The sequence below is a fragment of the Antechinus flavipes genome, chromosome 1, assembly GCF_016432865.1.
Source record: "Antechinus flavipes isolate AdamAnt ecotype Samford, QLD, Australia chromosome 1, AdamAnt_v2, whole genome shotgun sequence".
Classification (NCBI taxonomy): Eukaryota; Metazoa; Chordata; class Mammalia; order Dasyuromorphia; family Dasyuridae; genus Antechinus; species Antechinus flavipes.
The window spans coordinates 486405741-486425265 of record NC_067398.1 but is presented as its reverse complement, the minus strand read 5'-3'; positions in this window follow the sequence as shown (position 1 = coordinate 486425265).

Sequence of the window (19525 nt, the reverse complement as noted above, 5' to 3'; positions counted from 1 at the left end):
TGTTAAGTGAATCCTTTTCATATCATGATATAATAAAAAAAAAATGCAATAAAGGTCCATGAAAGGTAGACTAATTGCTAATTAGAAATTAAAATATTTAATTTTATAGAAGGTGTTGGTCAAACAACAAATCATGGAAACAATGACTCACGTAATCAAGAAAATGATAATAAAAAGACTTTTTACAAAAACTTAAGGACTGCAGTCAAAGAAAATTTTAGAAGAAAGTTTATATCTCTAAGTGCTTACATGATTAAAAAAGAGAAAGAAGGGCTCAATTACTTGAACATGTAACTAAAAGAAAAGAACAAATCAAATAAAAGAAATAAGAGTGATACAAAATAATTGTGAAGGAAAAAATCAACAATTTAGCAAAAGAGACACAAAAATACTGAACAAAAGACTTTTCAAAAAAATAGACCAAATGATCAAAAAAGGCACAAAAATGTAATGAAGAGAAAGATACTTTAATAACAGAATTGGCCAAGTGGAAGAACGAGTTTTAAAAAATACTGAAGAAAAAACATCCTAAAAAGTTGAATTGAGGAAAATAATTCTCTAAAAATTAAAATTGAACAAATAGAAGTGACTCAATGAGAAATCAAGAATCAGTCAAACAAAACCAAAAAAAAAAAAAAAGAAGAAAATGTAAAATATCTTATTGGAAAAACAACTGACCAGAAAAATAGACCTAGGACAGATGAGATAAGCACTATTGGATTTCCAGAAAACCATGATGAAAAAACTGTCCTGATGTCCTAGAACCAGAGAGTAAAACAGCTATTAAAAAAAAAAATTGCCAATTACTTCCTGAAAGAGACCCCAAAATAAAAACTCCAAGGAACATTGTAGTTAATTTCAGAATTTTCAAATCTAGGAGAAAATATTGCAAGCATCCAGAAGGAAGCAATTAAAATATCAAGGAACTACAATCAGGATTACTTAGGATCTGGCAGCTTCTATTTTAAAGAATCAAAAAGTCTGGAAATTTATATTCCAAAAGATAAGGAACTTGGATAGTAAAGAATCAACTATCCAGCAAAATTAAGTGTCATCTTTCAAGGAAAATGATGGACATTCAATGAAACAGGTGAATTGTATTTATTTGTGATGAACAGAACATTTGATCTTCAAATACAGAGCTCAAGAGAAGCATAACATGTTAAAAAGGAAAGAAAAAAATAACTTTTTTAAAAGTTAAAAAGCTAATAATACCTTTATATGGGAAGATGACATGTTTAATTCTCGAGATCTGTATTTCTATTCTGGGCATACTTAGAGGTTGCCGGTATAATTTGATTTTATTGTGATGATATAAAAAGAAACTGGAGTAGGAAAAATTGTTCTACTGGAAGAAGAAAATGGAGTTAAAATGGTGTAAATTACATCTCATGAAGAGGCAAAAAGGACCTGTTACAATTGAGGAAAAGAAGGGAGGGTATGAGCATTATAAAATTTTATTCTTATCAGTTTGACTCAAAGAAAGAATATCAGACACATTTAGTTTCACAAAGAAGCTTTTCTCCCCCTATAGGGAAGTAAGAGGGGAAAGGAGAAAGGAAATTGAGAGGCTAATAGAAAAGAGGATAGAAGTAGAAGAAAAAAAGATATAAGAAAGGGGGAGGGACTGTAAAATGGGAGGGCTGCTTGAAGGAGGTGGTAGTCAGAAGAAAAATACTTAGGAGGAAAAAAAAGGAGGAAAATGAGAAAAGTTCAACTGGGGAAAAAAAGATGGTAGGAAGAACAGACTTAATAAATTTAACTGTGAATGGGATGAACGCTCTCATAAAACAGAAACAGATAGAAGACTGGATTAAAAGCCAGAGTCCTATAATTTGTTGTTTACAAGAAACATGTAGAGTGATACATTCAAAGTAAAGGTAAAAGACTGGAGTAGAATTTATTATGTTTCACCTGAAGTAAACAAAGCAGCAGTAGCAGTCCTGATCTTACCCAAAGCAAAAGAAAAATAGATATAATTAAAAGAAATAAGGAAGGAGACTACCTCCTACTAAAACATAACACATTTAATGAAGTAATTGTCAATACTAAACACATATGTACCAAGTGGTATAGCATCCAAATTCCTAGAGGTGAAGCTGAGAGAGCTGCAAAAACTATACTAGTGAGGCATCTCAGAACTAAATAAATGGAATCACATTTAATAAAAGGGCAGGGGGAAATAGGTCAAAAATTAATTGGAAACTAAATAATCTAATCCTAAAGAATGAATGGGTGAAACAGCAAATCATAGACACAATCAATAATTTCATCTAAAAGAATGATAATAATGAGACAATCTACCAAAATTTATAGATGCAGCCAAAGTGGTAATTGGAGAAAATTTTATATCTCTAGATGCTTTCTTGCATACAACAGAGAAAGAGATCAGTGAATTGGGCTTGCAACTAAAAAAACTAGAAAAATAACAAATTAAAAAACCCCAATCCAATGCCAATGAAGGTGGCCTAACTATACCAGACCTAAAACTATACTGTAAAGGAGCAGTCATCAAAACCATTTGGTACCAGCTAAGAAGCAGTCAATCAGAAGAATAGGTTAGGTTCACAGGACAAAATAGTCAATGATTATAGTAATCTAGTGTTTAACAAACCCAAAGACCCCAGCTTTTGGGATAAGAATTCACGATTTGACAAAAACTGGTAGGAAAATTGGAAATTAATATGGAATAAACTAGGCATTGACCCGCATCTAATACCACATATGAAGATAAGGTCAAAATGGATTCATGATTTAGACATAAGGAGTGATATTATAAGCAAATTAAAAGAACATAGAATAGTTTACCTCTGAAATCTGTGGAGAAGGAATGAATTGGACAAAGAAGCAATAGAGTACAATATGGAATACAAAATAGATAATTTTGATTATATTAAGTATAAAAGTTTTTGTTCAAACAAAACCAATGCAGGCAAGATTAAAGGAAACAATAAAGTAAGGGGAAAAATGTTTACATTAAAGGGTTCTGTTAAAGGCCTCATTTCTAAGTTATATAGAAAATCGATTCAAATTCATAACTATTCAAGCCATTCTCCAACTGAAAAATAGTCAAAGAACATGAATAGATGCTTTTCATATGAAGAAATTGAAATTGTTTTTATTCTCTAAATCACTATTGATCAGAGAAATGCAAATTAAGACAACTCTGAGGTACCACTACACACCTCTCAGATGGCTAAAATGACAGAAAAAGATAATGATGAATACTAGAGGGGATGTGGAAAACTGGGACACTAATGCATTGTTGGTAGAGTTGGGAACTTATGCAACTATTCTGGAGAGCAATTTGGAACTATGCCCAAAGAGTTATCAAACCATGCATACCCTTTGATCCAGCAGTGTTTCTACTGGGCTTGTATCCCAAACATATAATAAAGGAGGGAAAGGGGACGACATGGGCAAAAATATTTGTGGCAGACCTTTTTGTAGTGGTAAGAAATTGGAACGTGAGTGGATGCTCATCAGTGGGAGATTGGCTAAATAAGTTATGGCATATGAATGTTATGGAATATTATTATTCTATAAGAAATAATCAGCAGAATGATTTCAGAGAGTCTTGGAGATGAACTGATACTAAGCGAAGTGAGCAGAACCAGGAGCTCATTGTACATGACAACAACATTATGTGATGATCAATTCTGATGGATGTGGCTTTTTTCAACAGTGAGATGATTCAAGCCAATTGCAATGGTCTTTTGATGCAAAAACTCTCTAAAAACAGAGATAGAACTATTGAAACTGAGTGTGGATCACAACATAGTATTTTCACTGTTTTTGTTGTTGTTTGCTTGCATTTTGTTTTGTTTTGTTTGTTCTCATTTTTCCTTTTTTAATTTGATTTTTCTTGTGCAGCATGATTGTAGGAATAAGTATAGAATAATTGCACATATTTAACATATATCAGATTGCATGCCATTTAAAGGAGGGAATGAGGGTAAGGTGAAGAAAATTTGGAACACAAGCTTTTGAAAGGGTCAGTGGTGAAAAATTGTCCATGTATATGTTTTGAAAATAAAAACTTTAATAAAAAAAGAATTGATAGTGATTTATAACCAAGATCCTTAATGAAATATTTTTAAAACCTTAAAGTCTTTCCCTTTTCAATTATAATAAAACCTGAAATAACCAGGAAAAATGAAGAATTGGCTGTATGGAAAAGAAGATTAAAAAGTTCATTAAAGAAAATGATACTTTAAAAATTAGAATTGTGGGACAGCTACATTACACAGTGGATAGAGCACCAACCCTGAAGTCAGGAGAACTTGTATTCAAATCCAGCTTTAGACACTTAACTCTTACAAACTGTGTGACCCTAGGTAAATCACTCAACCACAGATGAAATATACACAAAAATATAGAATTGAGTGATAATGACTTTATGAGAATGTAGGGAAAAACATATCCAGAAAAAAAATAGGTCCAATAAAGATAAATTAAGAATTATTGAACTATCTAAAAGCCTGATTAAAATCAAAGCTTGGACATCTTATTTTAATAAACTTTCAAGGAAAACTGCCCAAATATCCTAGAACTTCTACCTAAAACAGAAATTAAAATCATTTCCTAATAAGTTCCTGAAAGAAATACTAAAATTAAAACTCCTGGAAAAATTGTAGTTTAGTTTCAAGGCTTCCCAGACAAAAAGAAATTATTGCAAGCAATCAGAAAGCAACAATTAATATGTCATAGAGATACAGTAAGAATTATACAACATTAAATTAAGACAACTCTGAGATACCACTATACATTTGTCAGACTGGCTAAGATGACAGGAAAAAATAATGATGAATGTTGGAGGGGATGTGGGAAAACTGGGACACTGATGCATTGTTGGTGGAGTTGTGAATGAATCCAACCATTCTGGAAAGCAATCTGGAATTATGCCCCAAAAGTTATCAAACTGTGCACATCCTTTGATCAAGCAGTGTTAGTACTGGGCTTATACCCCAAAGAAATACTAAAGAAGGGAAAGGGACCAAAATGTTTGTGGCAGCCCTTTTTGTAGTGGCTAGAAACTATAAAATGAATGAATGCCCATCAATTGGAGAATGGTTGAGTAAATTGTGGTATATGAATGTTATGGAATATTATTTTTCTGTAAGAAATGACTAGTAGGGTGAATACAGAGAGGTTTGAAGAGACTTACATGAACTTATGCCAAGTGAAATGAGCAGAACCAAGAGATCATTATATACTTCAACAATGATACTGTATGAGGATACATTCTGATGGAAGTGGATATCTTCGATAGAGAAGATCTAACTCAGTTCCAATTGATCAATGATGGACAGAAGCAGCTACACCCACAGAAGGAACACTGGGAAATGAGTGTAAACTGTTTGCATTTCTGTTTTTCTTCCCAGGTTAATTTTACCTTCTGAATCCAATTCTCCCTGTGCAACAAGAGAAATGTTCGGTTCTGCACACATATATTGTATCTAGGATATACTATAACATATTTAACATGTATAAAACTGCTTGCCATCTGGGGAGGGGGTAGAAGGAAGAAAGGGAAAAGTCGGGAGAGAAGTGAGTACAAGGGATAATGTTGTAAAAAATTACCCAGACATATAGTATGTCAATAAAAAGTTATTTTTAAAAAAAAAGAATTACACAGCATTTAGCAGCTTCATTAAAGAATCAAATAACTTTTTTAATGCATTATTTTAAGGAAATGCTTGTTTAATTCCATAAAGGAAAACATAATTTAAAAAAGAAAAAAATGTTAGATATGATAAAACTCCAGAGAAAACTAAAAGAGAATAGAAAGGAATATACTTTCTTTTTTCTCAGAGATACATAGCTCTTACACAAAAATTGACCATATTTTAAAACAAAAACTAAAGCAAATTCAGAAAAGCAGACATATTAAGTATATTCTTTTCAGATCATAATGAAAAAATAATGACATTAAATAAATGGCATCCTCTCATTCTTTGGGGATGAAAGAACAAATCATAGAAACAGTCTATAATTTCATAAAAGAGAAGACAACAAAGAGACAACTAAATTTTATGGATTGCAGCCAAAGCATTAGGGGAATTTTTTATCTCTAACATCAGTAAAAGAAAAAAAGACGATCAATGAATTTTGCAAGCAACCAAAAATCTAGCAAAATAACAAATTACAAATCCTCACTAAACTGGAAATTCAAAAGAGATTAATAAAAACCAACAATAAAACAAACAAACAAACAAACAATTTAACTAATTAAAAAAAAAAAACCTGTGAATTGAGTTTAGGAAAAAAAAACTATATATATTTTTATATTTTTGATACTCTATAATAGAGAAATCATAGGTTAATCTGAATAAAAGAAGAAAGAAAATCCAAATTATGAATATAAAAAAATGAGATCCATGAATTCATCAAGGAAGATGAAAGTAAAGTACTTATTAGGGGATATTTTGCCCAATTATATGCAAACAAATCTGAAAATCTAAGCAAATTGCAAGAAAATGTAAAAATATATAAATTGCTTAGATAAGTGGAAGAGGAAGCAGTATATTTAAATAACCCATTTTGGGGGGGAAAAGAAAAGAAATTGTATAAGCCAGCAAAGAACTCCCTAAGAAAAAATGCACAAGGCCAAGTACATTCACAAGGAAATTCTGCCAAACGTTTAAAGAAAAATTAATTACAAAATAAAACAAAAAAAAAATACAAAAAAAAAAGTCTTATCAAATTTGTTTTGTGTCACTAATATGATGCTAATACAAGTATCAGGCAGAGAAAAAAACAGAGAAGATAAATTATAGATTAATTTCTCTAATAAATATTGATGCAAATATAAAAAAAAAACTAACAAGAATATTACAGCAATATTTCACAAGGATCTTATACTTTGCAAGATAGAATTTCTACCAGGAATGCAGTGCTGGTTCAATATTAGCAAAACTATCCACATTATTAACTACATAAATAACAAAGCCAAAAGAAATCATATGATTATTTCAATAGATGCAGAAAAAGCTTTCGCTATATTACAACACACATTCCTATTACAAATACTAGAGATCATAGGAACAAATGCAGCTTACATTAAAGTGATGCTTATGTACCTAAACAATCACAAGCATTATCCATAATAACAAGAAGGTTTCTACCTTACCTTACCAACAAAGCAGGGGGTGAAACGAGATGTTTCTTGTCACCAGTACTATTCAAAATTGTACTAGAAGTATTAGGTTTAACAATAAGGGAAGGGAGAAAATGAAGGAATTAGAAAAGACAATCAGAAAAGTAAAGTATCAGACTTTGATTCTATATTTAGAAAATCCTAAGGAATTAAAAAAAAACCACACAAATATATAATATATTCACATAAAATATAAATATTATATATAAATATAAATTTACAGTATTTATATATGTATAAGTATATATTACATCATATATATTTACAAATTTATATATAATATAGATATATAAAGATATAAAATAAATTCACATAATCAGCATTTCTCTTTTTAAACATCATCCAGCAGCTAGAAATAGAAAGAGAATTTGAATTTAAATAATTGTAGGTATTTTAAAATACTTAGCAGTCTATCTACCAAAACTAAACCAAGAATTATATGAACACAATTACATATTTTTTTTTACAAAAAAAAATTTAAATCATATCTAAACAATTGGAAAATATCAAATTGTTCAAAGTGAGACCAAGTGAACATAATCAAAATGACAATTATACCTAAATGAATTTGCTCATGCAGTGACATCCCAATCAAAATATTAGAAATAATATTTTATAGGACTAAAAAAAAATAACAAAATTTATCTGAAAGAAAAGATCAAGAATATCAAGGAAATTAATGGGAGGAGGAAACCAAAGGAAGGTGGCCCACTCATACTAGATCTCATATTATTTTATAAATAGGTAATAATCAAAACTCTCTAGTACTAGCTAAGAAATAGAGCAGTGGGTCAATAAAATAGATTAGGTAATCAATGACTGATTATTTGATTTTTTTGTCCTTTGTTCTGAAAAATGACCATGACATCAGGAGGGGATGTATGAATGCAAGTGAATTTGTTTTAAATGAGAATGAATTGTAAAAAGTCACCAACCCCACTTTCTCCTCCAGTGTCATCTAGATCTAGGGGCAAGATATAGATCAGAATAAATGGAGATGGTCCTTAAGTGCCCAATAAAAGGACTATAATATTTTAGTATCTTGTGAACATAAAGACACAAGGCTCATTATTTGACAAAATTCCTGGGGAAAAATAGAAAATATTACATCAGAAATTTGATACCAACGCACACCTCACACATTATACCAAGAAAGGACAAAATGAGCACATGGTTTAGAAATAAAGAGTGATACTGTAAGTAAATTTGCATAGGATAGAATAATTTTCCATTGGATCTACTTAAAAGGAAGAATTATTTTTTTTCTTTTAAAATAGACCTCAAATTCTATACAAATACATAGGCTAGAGCAACTCCAAATATAAGAATGCCTATATTTAATCTGAAGAAAAATTTTAGGAATTATTGTTAATATAAAACTTTTTCATTTTTATATTGACAAAAATATCTTAAACTATCTTTATGATCACCACCATTCTTGATTTTCTCTTTTTTAATGGTATTTTATTTTCCCCCAGTTACATGTCAAGAAAATTTTCTAGCATTCATCTTTACTAGGTTTTGCATTCTAAATTTTCACTTTCCTCCTTCCTTCATCTCTTTTGAAGATGGTAAACAGTTTATATATGTAATATCATGGAACACATTTCCATATTGGTCACGATTATAAAAGAAGAAACAGACCAAAAGGGGGGAAAGCATGAGAAAGAAAATAGTGAAAAAATATGGTTATATCTGCATTTAGTGTTGATTAATTCTTTACCTGGACATAGATAGTATTATCCATCATGAGTCCTTTGAATTTTTCTTAGATCATCGTGTTGCTGAGAAAAGATAAGTCATTTGTGATTGATCATCACATAATGACATTTTCCATCACAAGTTTATGAGAATTGTCTTGGATCATCCTATTGTTGAGAAGACTTAAATCTATCAAGTTGATCATCACACAATGGTTTTATTCTTGTATACAATGTTCTCCTGCTTGTGCTCATTTTACTCAGCCTCAGTTCAGATAAGATAGATCTTTCTGAAATTGGTCTGCTCACAACAATATTTCATTACATAATACCATGCATAATACCACAATTTGTTTACATAATGTTCCTGAAACTGTGTACAATGTTTTCTTTGTTCTGTTCATTTCACTTTGTATCTGTTCCTTAAAGTTTTTTCAGGTTCTTCTGAAATCTGCCTGTTCATCATTTTTACTGCACAATATTATTCCAGATTGTTCAGATTCCTCAACTGATGAGTATCCACTCAATTTCCAATATATTGCCACCATGAAAAGGGCTGCTATCAACATTTTTGTACATCTAGGTCTTACCCTTTTTTATGATCTTTTTGGCATATGGATTAATATGTAAATGCAGAATCAAAAGGTTTATAAAGTTTGGTTACCCTTTGGGCTTAATACAAAGTTGCTCTTTAGAATGCTTGGATGAGTTCACAACTTCACCAACAATGCATTTTTTTTTCTTTTCTCTATTTTTCTTCTTCCTCTCTTATATGATTTTTAAACTTCTTTTTGATTTCTTCCATGAGTTGTTTCTTTGGGAACATTGTCTTTTATTTTTTGGGGGGAGGAAGATTTTTACCCATAGGTGTTTTGACATTGTTGTCTTCTTCTGAATTTGTGTCTTCATTATTCCCTATCCATAATAACTTTGTATGGTCAGATTCTTTTTATTGCTGTTGTTGCTTTTTGTTTTGTTTTATTTTATTTTGAGCGGGAGAACTTTTTTCCTTTTTTAAAAATTTAAACAGTTTCCATGGTAGGAAGGGACCTGTCTCAGAGTTCTGCAGCTGTTGGCTGAACACCCTATCTATTTGTCTGGTACACACATAAATGTTGCTCTGAGACTTATGGGGTACCCTTGTGTTTGGTGCTGTGTTAAGGGCAATGCAGTGGATGTTGACTGGTGATACTGGAAGCCTTGGGATATTGCAGGTTATCTAGAGCTGAGGAACATATACTCCTAGTGCTAGTGTCTTTGATACTTTTGACACTTTTAATATGCTGAGGATGGGGAGTTTTGAAGTTCCTCGGAGTTACACTGAAGCATGTGGGAGTCTGACCTCTGGAGTCATTCACTCAGGAATAAGCTGAAGTCCCAGTAAGGCCAGAATTGTTAGATGCCTGTTTGCTCAATGCTATGCTGAGACTCATGGAGTTCTAGCCACTGAAGGATGCCTGTTTCCTGGAACTGTCAGGAGAGGAATTTAAAGCCAAAGAAGATACAAAATGTAAAATGAATAATTTTATTACATTTAAATTTAAAAGTGTTTTTTTTTTCACAATACCATTTCAAAAAAAATAATAGTAGAATGAAAGCAAAAATGAAGGAAAAATTACAGCAAGTATCTCTCATGAAGGCCTCATTTCTCAAATATATAGAGAACTGAGACATATTTATAAATCATTTCCTAATAGATAAATGATCAAAGGATACAAATAGGCAGTTTTCAAAGAAATCACATCTATCTATAGTCATCTGAAAAAACACTCAAATCATTATTGATTAAAGAAATGCAATTTAAACGAGCTCTGAAATACTAAATCACACCTCTCACATTAGTTAATATGACAAAAAAGAAAAATGATAAATTTTGCATGCTGTGTGGGAAAAATGGGGCACTAATTTTTGTCAGTGGAGTTGCAAACTGATCATTTTAGAGTACAGTATGTAATTGTGCTCCAAACTATAACACTGTGTTCCTTTTGATGCAGTGGTAAGTCTATAAGAAGCTACTACTAACCTTGTTTCCCAAAGAGATAATTAAAAGGGAAAAGGGCCCACATTTATAAAGGTATTTATAGCATCTCATTTTGTAGTGTTTAAGAATTAGAAATTGAAGAGATCCCCTTCAATTGGGAATGGCTTAACAAATTGTGTATGCAAAACTGTAATGCTAAATTATTGTGCTACACACAGTGATGAGCAAAGTGATTTCAGAAAAACAAATTGGAGATATTTATATGAACTAATACAAACTGAAATAAAAAGAACATAATGACTGAAATATTGTACAAGGAACAAGTGAATGATTTAGGTATCCTAAGAAACAGAATGATCCAAGACCATCCCAAAGGACTCATGATGAAAAATACTATCCACCTCCAGGGAAAAACTGATGAACTCTGAATACACACTGAAATATATTATTTTCACTTTTTTTGCTAATAGATTGATTATCTCAGGGAAGAGGAAAAAGAGGTTTGGAAGAGATAGAGTAAATAAAGTAGCTACTTTGGCCACAGAAACCAAAGATTTTTGTTGAATTTGCTGAAGTGGAATCTAAGTGGATCCTTATTGCAGTGGGCACTACCTACTTGGATTCCCAAAAATAATCCTAAAGGCAAGCAAGGAGGAATACTGACAGGATTATCTCAGTTTAAATAGGTCTTTTGTTTCTTGCATTGACAAAATTACCCCCAAATTACTATATCCAATGATAAGGTCTAACTGTACCTTACTTCCTTGCTAATGCCTTTTAGGGTTAATCCACTTACTAAGAATCACAGCGACTAGCCCTCTCTATTTATATCATTTACCTGATTAATGGTGAGTTCTGGAAGGGAATTTCTCTCTTTGGAACTTAAGCCTATCAATCAAAGGAGTGATAATAAAAATCTTTGCTTCTTCATTTGAAGATGGTCTAAGCCAACAAATTCTTTTGAGGTAGCTTGAAACACTAACTTGAAATCCCAATATGCTTATTGAATTCAATACCAGCCCCCAAAATTTGATGGGTTATATAGGAAGAATCCTGGAACCCCAACGTATTTTGGGGGCTCAGTACTTCTGCACTCTTATACTGCTTCAGAGGGACAGAATTTTGAATTTAAAACTTCAAAAAATCCAACAAATGTTAAATACTATTTTTAAACATAAGAGGCAAAAATACTTTTTTTGAAAAAAAAAAGAGACAATAAGCAGAATCTTTCAGAAAAACCTGGAAACATTACTGAAGCAAAGTGAAAAGAACCAGGAAAAGTTGTTCTCAGTAACAACAACATTATATAATGGTTCATTGTGAATGACTTAGTTTTTCTTAATAATAAAATGAACCAAGAAAATTACAAAGGACTCCTAATTAAAAAGTGCTCTTTACCTTTAGAGAAAGAACTGATAGAATCTGAATGTAGATAGAACACTATTTTTCATTTTTTTGTGTTTTTTAATTTAGCTTTTTTCTTTCACAACATGATTAATATAAAAATATTTTGCATGATTGTATATGTATAATTTATACCAAATTGCTTATTATCTCAGTGCCAAGAGTAGGGGTTAGAGAGAATAGAAGAGAATTTGGAATATATATTTTTAAAAATGTGAAAATTGTTTTTTTTTTAACATATAACTAGGAAACACACACACACATAAGCCTGACATTTGTTATACCACATATAAAGGCAACTAGTGGGGGTATTAATATTCTCTAATAAAATTCAGTAGGTAATACTTTATTAAATTCTCCTACATTTTGGCTGGCTACAATTACTGAAAATCAACTTCCTCCAATCCAAAAACTGAAGCTAAGTAAATAAGTTAGCATGAGTACTGAACTTGTAAAAAGGAAGGAGAAAATGTATTTAGCAAGAAGGAGTAAGTATTTAAGATTAGAGTGTTAAATGATAAGTTAGAACAAATACTAAAACACCAGTTTCTAGGTAAAAGGTCATGAGATATTTCTGCAAACAGTCTTAATAACTAGCATCTTATTTGAGGTGTGTGTGTGTGCATCTTTTAATGAGCTAATTAAAAAGAGAGCTCTATCTCATTAGCTCTGTCTTCATCTCACTTGTTTTGTAGGACAAAACTATTTATATCTTTAGAGATTAAATGTTTAACCAGCTCTCATCTTACATTAGCTAATGAGATATTTTTAGTTGTGGTGGAATTGAGGTGAGTTGTTAATGAGTAATTTAAGTAGTTTTACTTGTAACATCCCTGATCTCTACCCTCTATCCCTTCTTCCCCTCTCACCTTCCCCATCTTCTTGTTTGGAAACTGCTTTTAAATGGAGGCAGTCTGAATATTTTACTAGAAGTTTTAGAAAATATATCTATTTCAATTTGGCCAGTTGGGAATTTTTTTTTTTCATTCCCTTTCTGGGATTTTAAAGACATGACTCTAAAAACTGCTGTAGGAAATTTTAAAAAGAGAATAATTGTAACTCATTAATGGTTAAAATAGTCAGGTTTTAAAGTTAAGGAATAAAAAGTAATTATAAAATAGGTTGATAGTTTCTTAGTGTTATCTTGCCATAGAAAATGATGTCCTAAATATTGTATAGAAAGAGTAATCATTGTGAAGACAACAAAGTGAATGTATGAGAAAATGGGCATGGAATGGGGAATTTTAATATACTATATTAGGGACAATATAAATGTTAAGGGGAGCAGAATCATGTAATATTTAGTGATAGTGACCTGTACTTAATCTCTCCCCTGTCAGGAAGAAGTCCATCAGACTATTATGAGGCACAACCAATTTTCACATTATCTATCCTGTTTGTAAAGAGTTACTGTGAAGATGGATCTCTTTATCAACCTCCATTGTCTATTCCCCAACCTTTGGGTATCTTTAAATAATCTTTGAGATACTGATTAGCATATCTTTTAGACATATCTGGGACCCTGTATCAGGTTTTCCATTTGGCTCCACCTTTATCCCTTCTTCTGAGCTATCAAATTCTTTCCTGACACTTCCCCTCCTTCCCTGAGAAACCCTTAAGGTTGTATTTTTGCTATTAAAAATATGTTTGCAATGAAGATTTTTTGCTAATTCTTTTTTTTTTTTTAGGTCTAAACCCACTATGAGGTATTCTCTCTCTCCCTCATGGTGCATCTTTCTCCTTACTATATAGCCAACTGTGGTTAATCTGATAAATTCCTCTACGGATTTAACGTCATACAATAGCATACCCAGGCCTCATGGCATATCCCTTTAATAAATTCTTCCAAACTCCTTTCCTTAAATGACAAATCTATTGCTCTTCCAACTCCATTTCATACTTGCCACTTCTGGTGCCTCTTTATATCTTATTTTGTTTGTAATCTCTTCTCCTAAATAAATTTATTTTTGGCAAAGAGAATGACCATTGTAAATTTGTTACATGTTCATTTCAAACTAGGAATTGCTACCATGATCTTATCTATAGGTTTAAAATGATAAAGGAAAGATGCAACAGAATATAATATATTCACAGGAGAGAGCTAGAAAATAAAAAAAAATAGGATTAAATAAGTCTACATCAAATAAACATGTAGTGAATAGAATAAATGGTGAATTAAGAAGGAAGATTTGATTTCATTTTAATTAGGGAGATAGCACATCATAAAGGCCTGAAAATGAAACAGGCAAGAAAATGTGATATGAAGGAAAGAACATTGAATTTGAAGAGATGTTTAGATTAATACTTTAATGAAAAGTAAAAGAGAAGAGATGGCAGTGTTATCATGGTATTTTGAATGTAAGATTCTGCATATGATAAATTAAAAACTGACTTTCCTTAAGGGGTGGTTCACATGCAAATGAATCAGACAGGGTCTGTTATATTACATTTTTATCTGTGGTTATTTAGGAATTTACATAGATAGGGTGAAAATATATCTATAAAAATATTACACAAGTCACTTTTCTTTAATACCACCACTAAATATTTTATTTGACTTGTTGGATATTTAATTATGTAGTTGCAGATCTTCCTTGACAATATAAAATCAATCAATCAATATATATAGTACTCTCAAATGAAAAAAAAAATAGGTTCCAACACCCCCTTTTCTCCAACATTTAGTGGCATCACCATGTACCAAAGAATCAGGACAATATGGCTATTTGAAGCAAAGAAGAAAAAAATAAATTAACTACCTTACCTCCATCTCAGTGAGTATGAATGTATGATCCATTTACGAAGAGTTAATTTCAGAGTAAACATGATGAGACTATTGCAGGACTTCAAAACTTGCAGGAATCATTGGATTCTCTGACATATGAAGCAATGGACAATAGATTGGTTTTGGACTATTTCTAAGATTTATAGACATGTATAATTCCTCATATTGATTCATGTTGTTTGTTTGTAATACTCCCATGTTGATGGATTTATGTATACCTGTTTCAAGTGCTAATCTGGTTTAATTTCCCATTTTCCTTTGATTTTCATCTCCCTTCCTGAGATGTCAGGGAGGGCATGATCCTCCTTTTTTGTTTTTTTCACCCCTTTTTTTGAGGAAGCAGGGAAGGGGAGAGCACCTTCTTTTTGGTGTTCTCACCTCCTTGAGAAGTCAGGGAGGAAGTGACCACCTATGTTCTAAAACAAAAGAAAACAGGAGATGTTATGGGCCAGAACTGTGTACTTAAAACAGGGATTCTTATAAGGTGCTGATTCAGTGGAATTGATGATACAAAGGTTATCTAGTTTAGCATGTGATTAATAGTTCTGTAGTTCAGTACATGTACTTAGTACTTAATATAACAAGATTGACACCTATTGTACAAGATTCCCACCTATGATAATGTAATAGCGCATATAAGCTGGGAAAAACTCAGTCAGGGAGGGACTGATAAATTCATGGCCCTCAAAGGCCATGGCTGATGGCTGATCACATGCCTAACTGTTTCCCTAGGATGACGTGAAGCCATGAGGAATTGAGAATGCATATGAGAATGGTTACATGAATGCACTGCTTCTTTACATGAGTAACATCCATTTGTCATACAGCATTAGGCGACTCACCATGAGGATTCTTTGCAGTATTGTATGGAGCAGGACAAAAAGGAGCACAAGTAGAACAGCAGTGAACAATAGCCACTGCTTCTGTTTTAGAGATACCATGTAGCCTCCATAATGAGTGGGCAGATGGGTGAAAGAAGCATGCGCACATTTGTAGAGGGCCACAGATAGTGGGGGAAATCTGGGTGAGGAATAAGACCCCTCAGTCCAGAGGAAATCTGCTAAAAAATATTTGGTTTGGCTCCCCATTTCCCTTGGTGCCCACCTTACTTCCTGAGAAGTCGGGGAGGGCATAACCACCCATGTTCTACTTGAAGGAAGAGATATTTACAGAAAGAGGAATTTACATATCAATATCAGAGTGCTTATAATTAGCATTTGCACAGTATGATATGGTGATGTAAATGTTCTACAGTTGGCACATGCTCAGTGTGTTGTAGTGATATAATCCTACTAAGGTATTTAAGGGCCAAGAGAACTTGAAATAAATGGACTCCATCTTTGACCCTCCTTGCGAATCTTCTGTCTTCCTTATTTCTCCACTAAGGCCAAAGACTTGGGCTGGTCCTGAGATCCTCCAGGTGCTTGGACAGTATATTTTGGCACCCCATAGTAGGAGTTCTAGAAAGCAACAATATATTTTGTCACCCCAACTTGGGGACTCTAGAAAGCAGGATATTTTAATCACTCTGGTGTGGGGACTTTAGAAAGCATCCTACACTTTTTGAGAAGGGGAAACAAAGTAGAGGCTGTACAAAGGATAGAGAAGGGCATCAGCTGCTCCATTGCCCTCAAATATAGGATCAATACCATCAGTATGACACCTCACATGTATGATAAAAAGAGGTGTGGCTCTATCAGTCAATGCATCTTGTACCTGATGAAGGAGATCAGTGATAGTAGAGTGTCTGTCTATATATATGCATGCGGCAGATGTTGGATTGCTTGATAGGCATTAAAAAAAATGTAATGATATTAATAGGGTCTTGATATCAATGCATGGAATATATGGTAGCATATAATTCATTTTTCTGTGTGAACTCATAGGGGGTGTCAAGAATGTGTGTCTCCTGAGTGTTTTCCTTATATTGTGGCCCTGTGAACTTTAGTAGCATCAGTGAAAACATTAGGGCTTTCCACTGGCTCTGATGAAAGAGATCCAGTGGCAGTGCTCCCTTTTAACCTTCCATACAATTGCCTAAGTGTCTGGGAAGTATGTAAAGGTGCTAAGGGGTAAAGCTGTAACAGAATCGCCCACATTAAGTTATCCTGGGCAATAGCAAGCACCTGCTGCGATAGTATACCAAGAGCCAAACAAGGGGGCCGCCCCAAGATAAGTATGGCCCACTGGCAACATTGTCACAGGCAGGAACCAAGTCTCTCAGTTTTATCTAACAGAATGCGTGAAGATCTAGCAGGACACAATGAGTTACTCACGTTGGTGAAGCACAGCAAAAAAGGGCTTATCAAGAAATGCAGACAACATCAAGGGTTATGGAGGATCAATGTCCTAGAGGTAGGACAAGCACACAGCAAATGAATAAATTGCAATGCTGTATGGGCCTCCACAGACTGCAATCGTGGTGATGTCAGGGCAGAAGGACCTTTCAGAATATCATAAAAAGGGAGTATAACAGAAGGAGGGATTGGGTGAGTGGGCCACAACCATTGTAAGGTTCCTACCAATTGTTGGAAGTCATGAAGTTTTGTATTTACTCTCATCCACCATAGGAAGTACCTTGGACATAGTAAGATCTTGAAGAATGTTTCCAAGATAGAGAAATGGAGGCTTGGTCTGTTTCTTATGTGGTGCCACTATAAGGAACTGCTGAGCTAATATTCAAATGATGTTTTGTACAATGCATTGCAACTATGACTTCCTTAGTGGCTGCCAGTATATCATCCATGTAATGGAATAGATAGACATTTGGGTATAATCTTCTGTCTGGTAAGAACCTTGTCTATATACCATTGACAAAGAGTGGGACTGTTGGCCATCCCTTGTGCTAATACTTCTCACTGCCACCTGGTGGCAGGTTTGGAAATTAATAACTAGAAGGCAAACTTTTCCCTATCAAGAGAATAGAGTAAAAGCAATCCTTTATGTCTATAACACAAAGAGGCCATTTTCTAGGCAATTGAGTAGGAGCTAGAAGCAGGTTGAAGAGTTTCCATAGTTTCCATCTGTTCATTTACTTTTCTCAAACCAGTCAACATCCTCCATCCTCCAGATTTCTTTCTTACAACAATTACTGGGGAATTGCAAGGACAGAGAAGGTTGTAAGTGTTCTTGGTCAACTTGCCCTGTACTATATCTAATAAGGCCTGAATTTTATCGCTAGCTAAGGCTCACTGTTCTATCCACACTGGTGTATCAGTTTTCCATTGAATGGGAACAGGTGAGATTGCTGGCAGACCTTTAATAGGAGCCCTGCTTAAAAAGCTGAAGTACTCAATTATAATCCTAACTGTTGTAAGATGTCTCTTCCCCACAGAATGATAGGAATTTTTTTTTACTTGAAAAGGAGGACAAAATCCTGTCATATCTTCAAATTTCCATCTCAAAGGAGTAGCACTAATATCAACTACTTTTGATCTTCCTATGCCAGACATTTAGGGATCTGCCTTAATCTTTGGCTAATTACTGGGTCAATTGGCACCTCTAATGACTGTATGATCTGCACCCGTATTTACCAACCCTTTCAATGGTATGCCATTTATATAGATAGTGAGCATAGGTCAGTCAGCTGTAACAGCTGCAGTCTAGAATGTTCCTGGATTCTGTTGTTGGAATAAAAATCTGGATAAATATCATCAAATTGCATTTTAGGCATGTGTATCAGGAGGCCTGATTCTATTACTTCACCTGGGTGACAGATCACACATTGTCTACCTATCTTAGTGACTGGGATATTAGCTACACATTCTTCAGTTTCCCAAATCAGTGTATGGATGGACACTGTTTTATAAGCACTTTCAGAAGGTGAAAGGTCAAGCCAACTTTCTGTGGTGGCAAGGTGTCTTAAGGTGTACTCAATGGGCATGGAAACCAAATTTTCTGTTGTTCAATTCTTAATGCATTATTTCAACCTCCACTATCTTGGTCAGAAAAGAGCTTATCCCCTGGTAAAGATGATAAAGAAGGATATAATGCCTCAAAATCTGGGAACAAGCCTCTTGCTCTTCATCAGATGTGTTCTCTACTAAAGAATTACCTGTCTGACTCTAACTTATAAACTTGAGTTGCATGCAAAGTTGTGTGTCCTTGGGCTTGATCACAGGTAAACTTACATCCTGACCCATTATGCTTCCCTGCCTTCCTGTCTCTCAACTAGGCTGTTGAACCTTCCCTTATGGGGCCTGATAACCCTGAAAGCGCAGCACCCACATTGGATGCCACTTATGACCACCCAGGTCATTGGTCTACAGTTTTACCTTATTCTAGGTCTTCAGATGCATCAGGCCACTGGCTCATGGAGCAGTAGTTCTCTATTAAAGAGAGCACCCAGACACAGAAGCTTTTGAGCACTTCTTTATTGTACATGATCACATCCTGAATTACTCCCTGGTCCCCACTACTAATATTGGGTTTATGAGGTCATGCACACACAGCCAATAAGAGAAGGAGATGTATCCTGTAAATGATGTGTCCTCAAT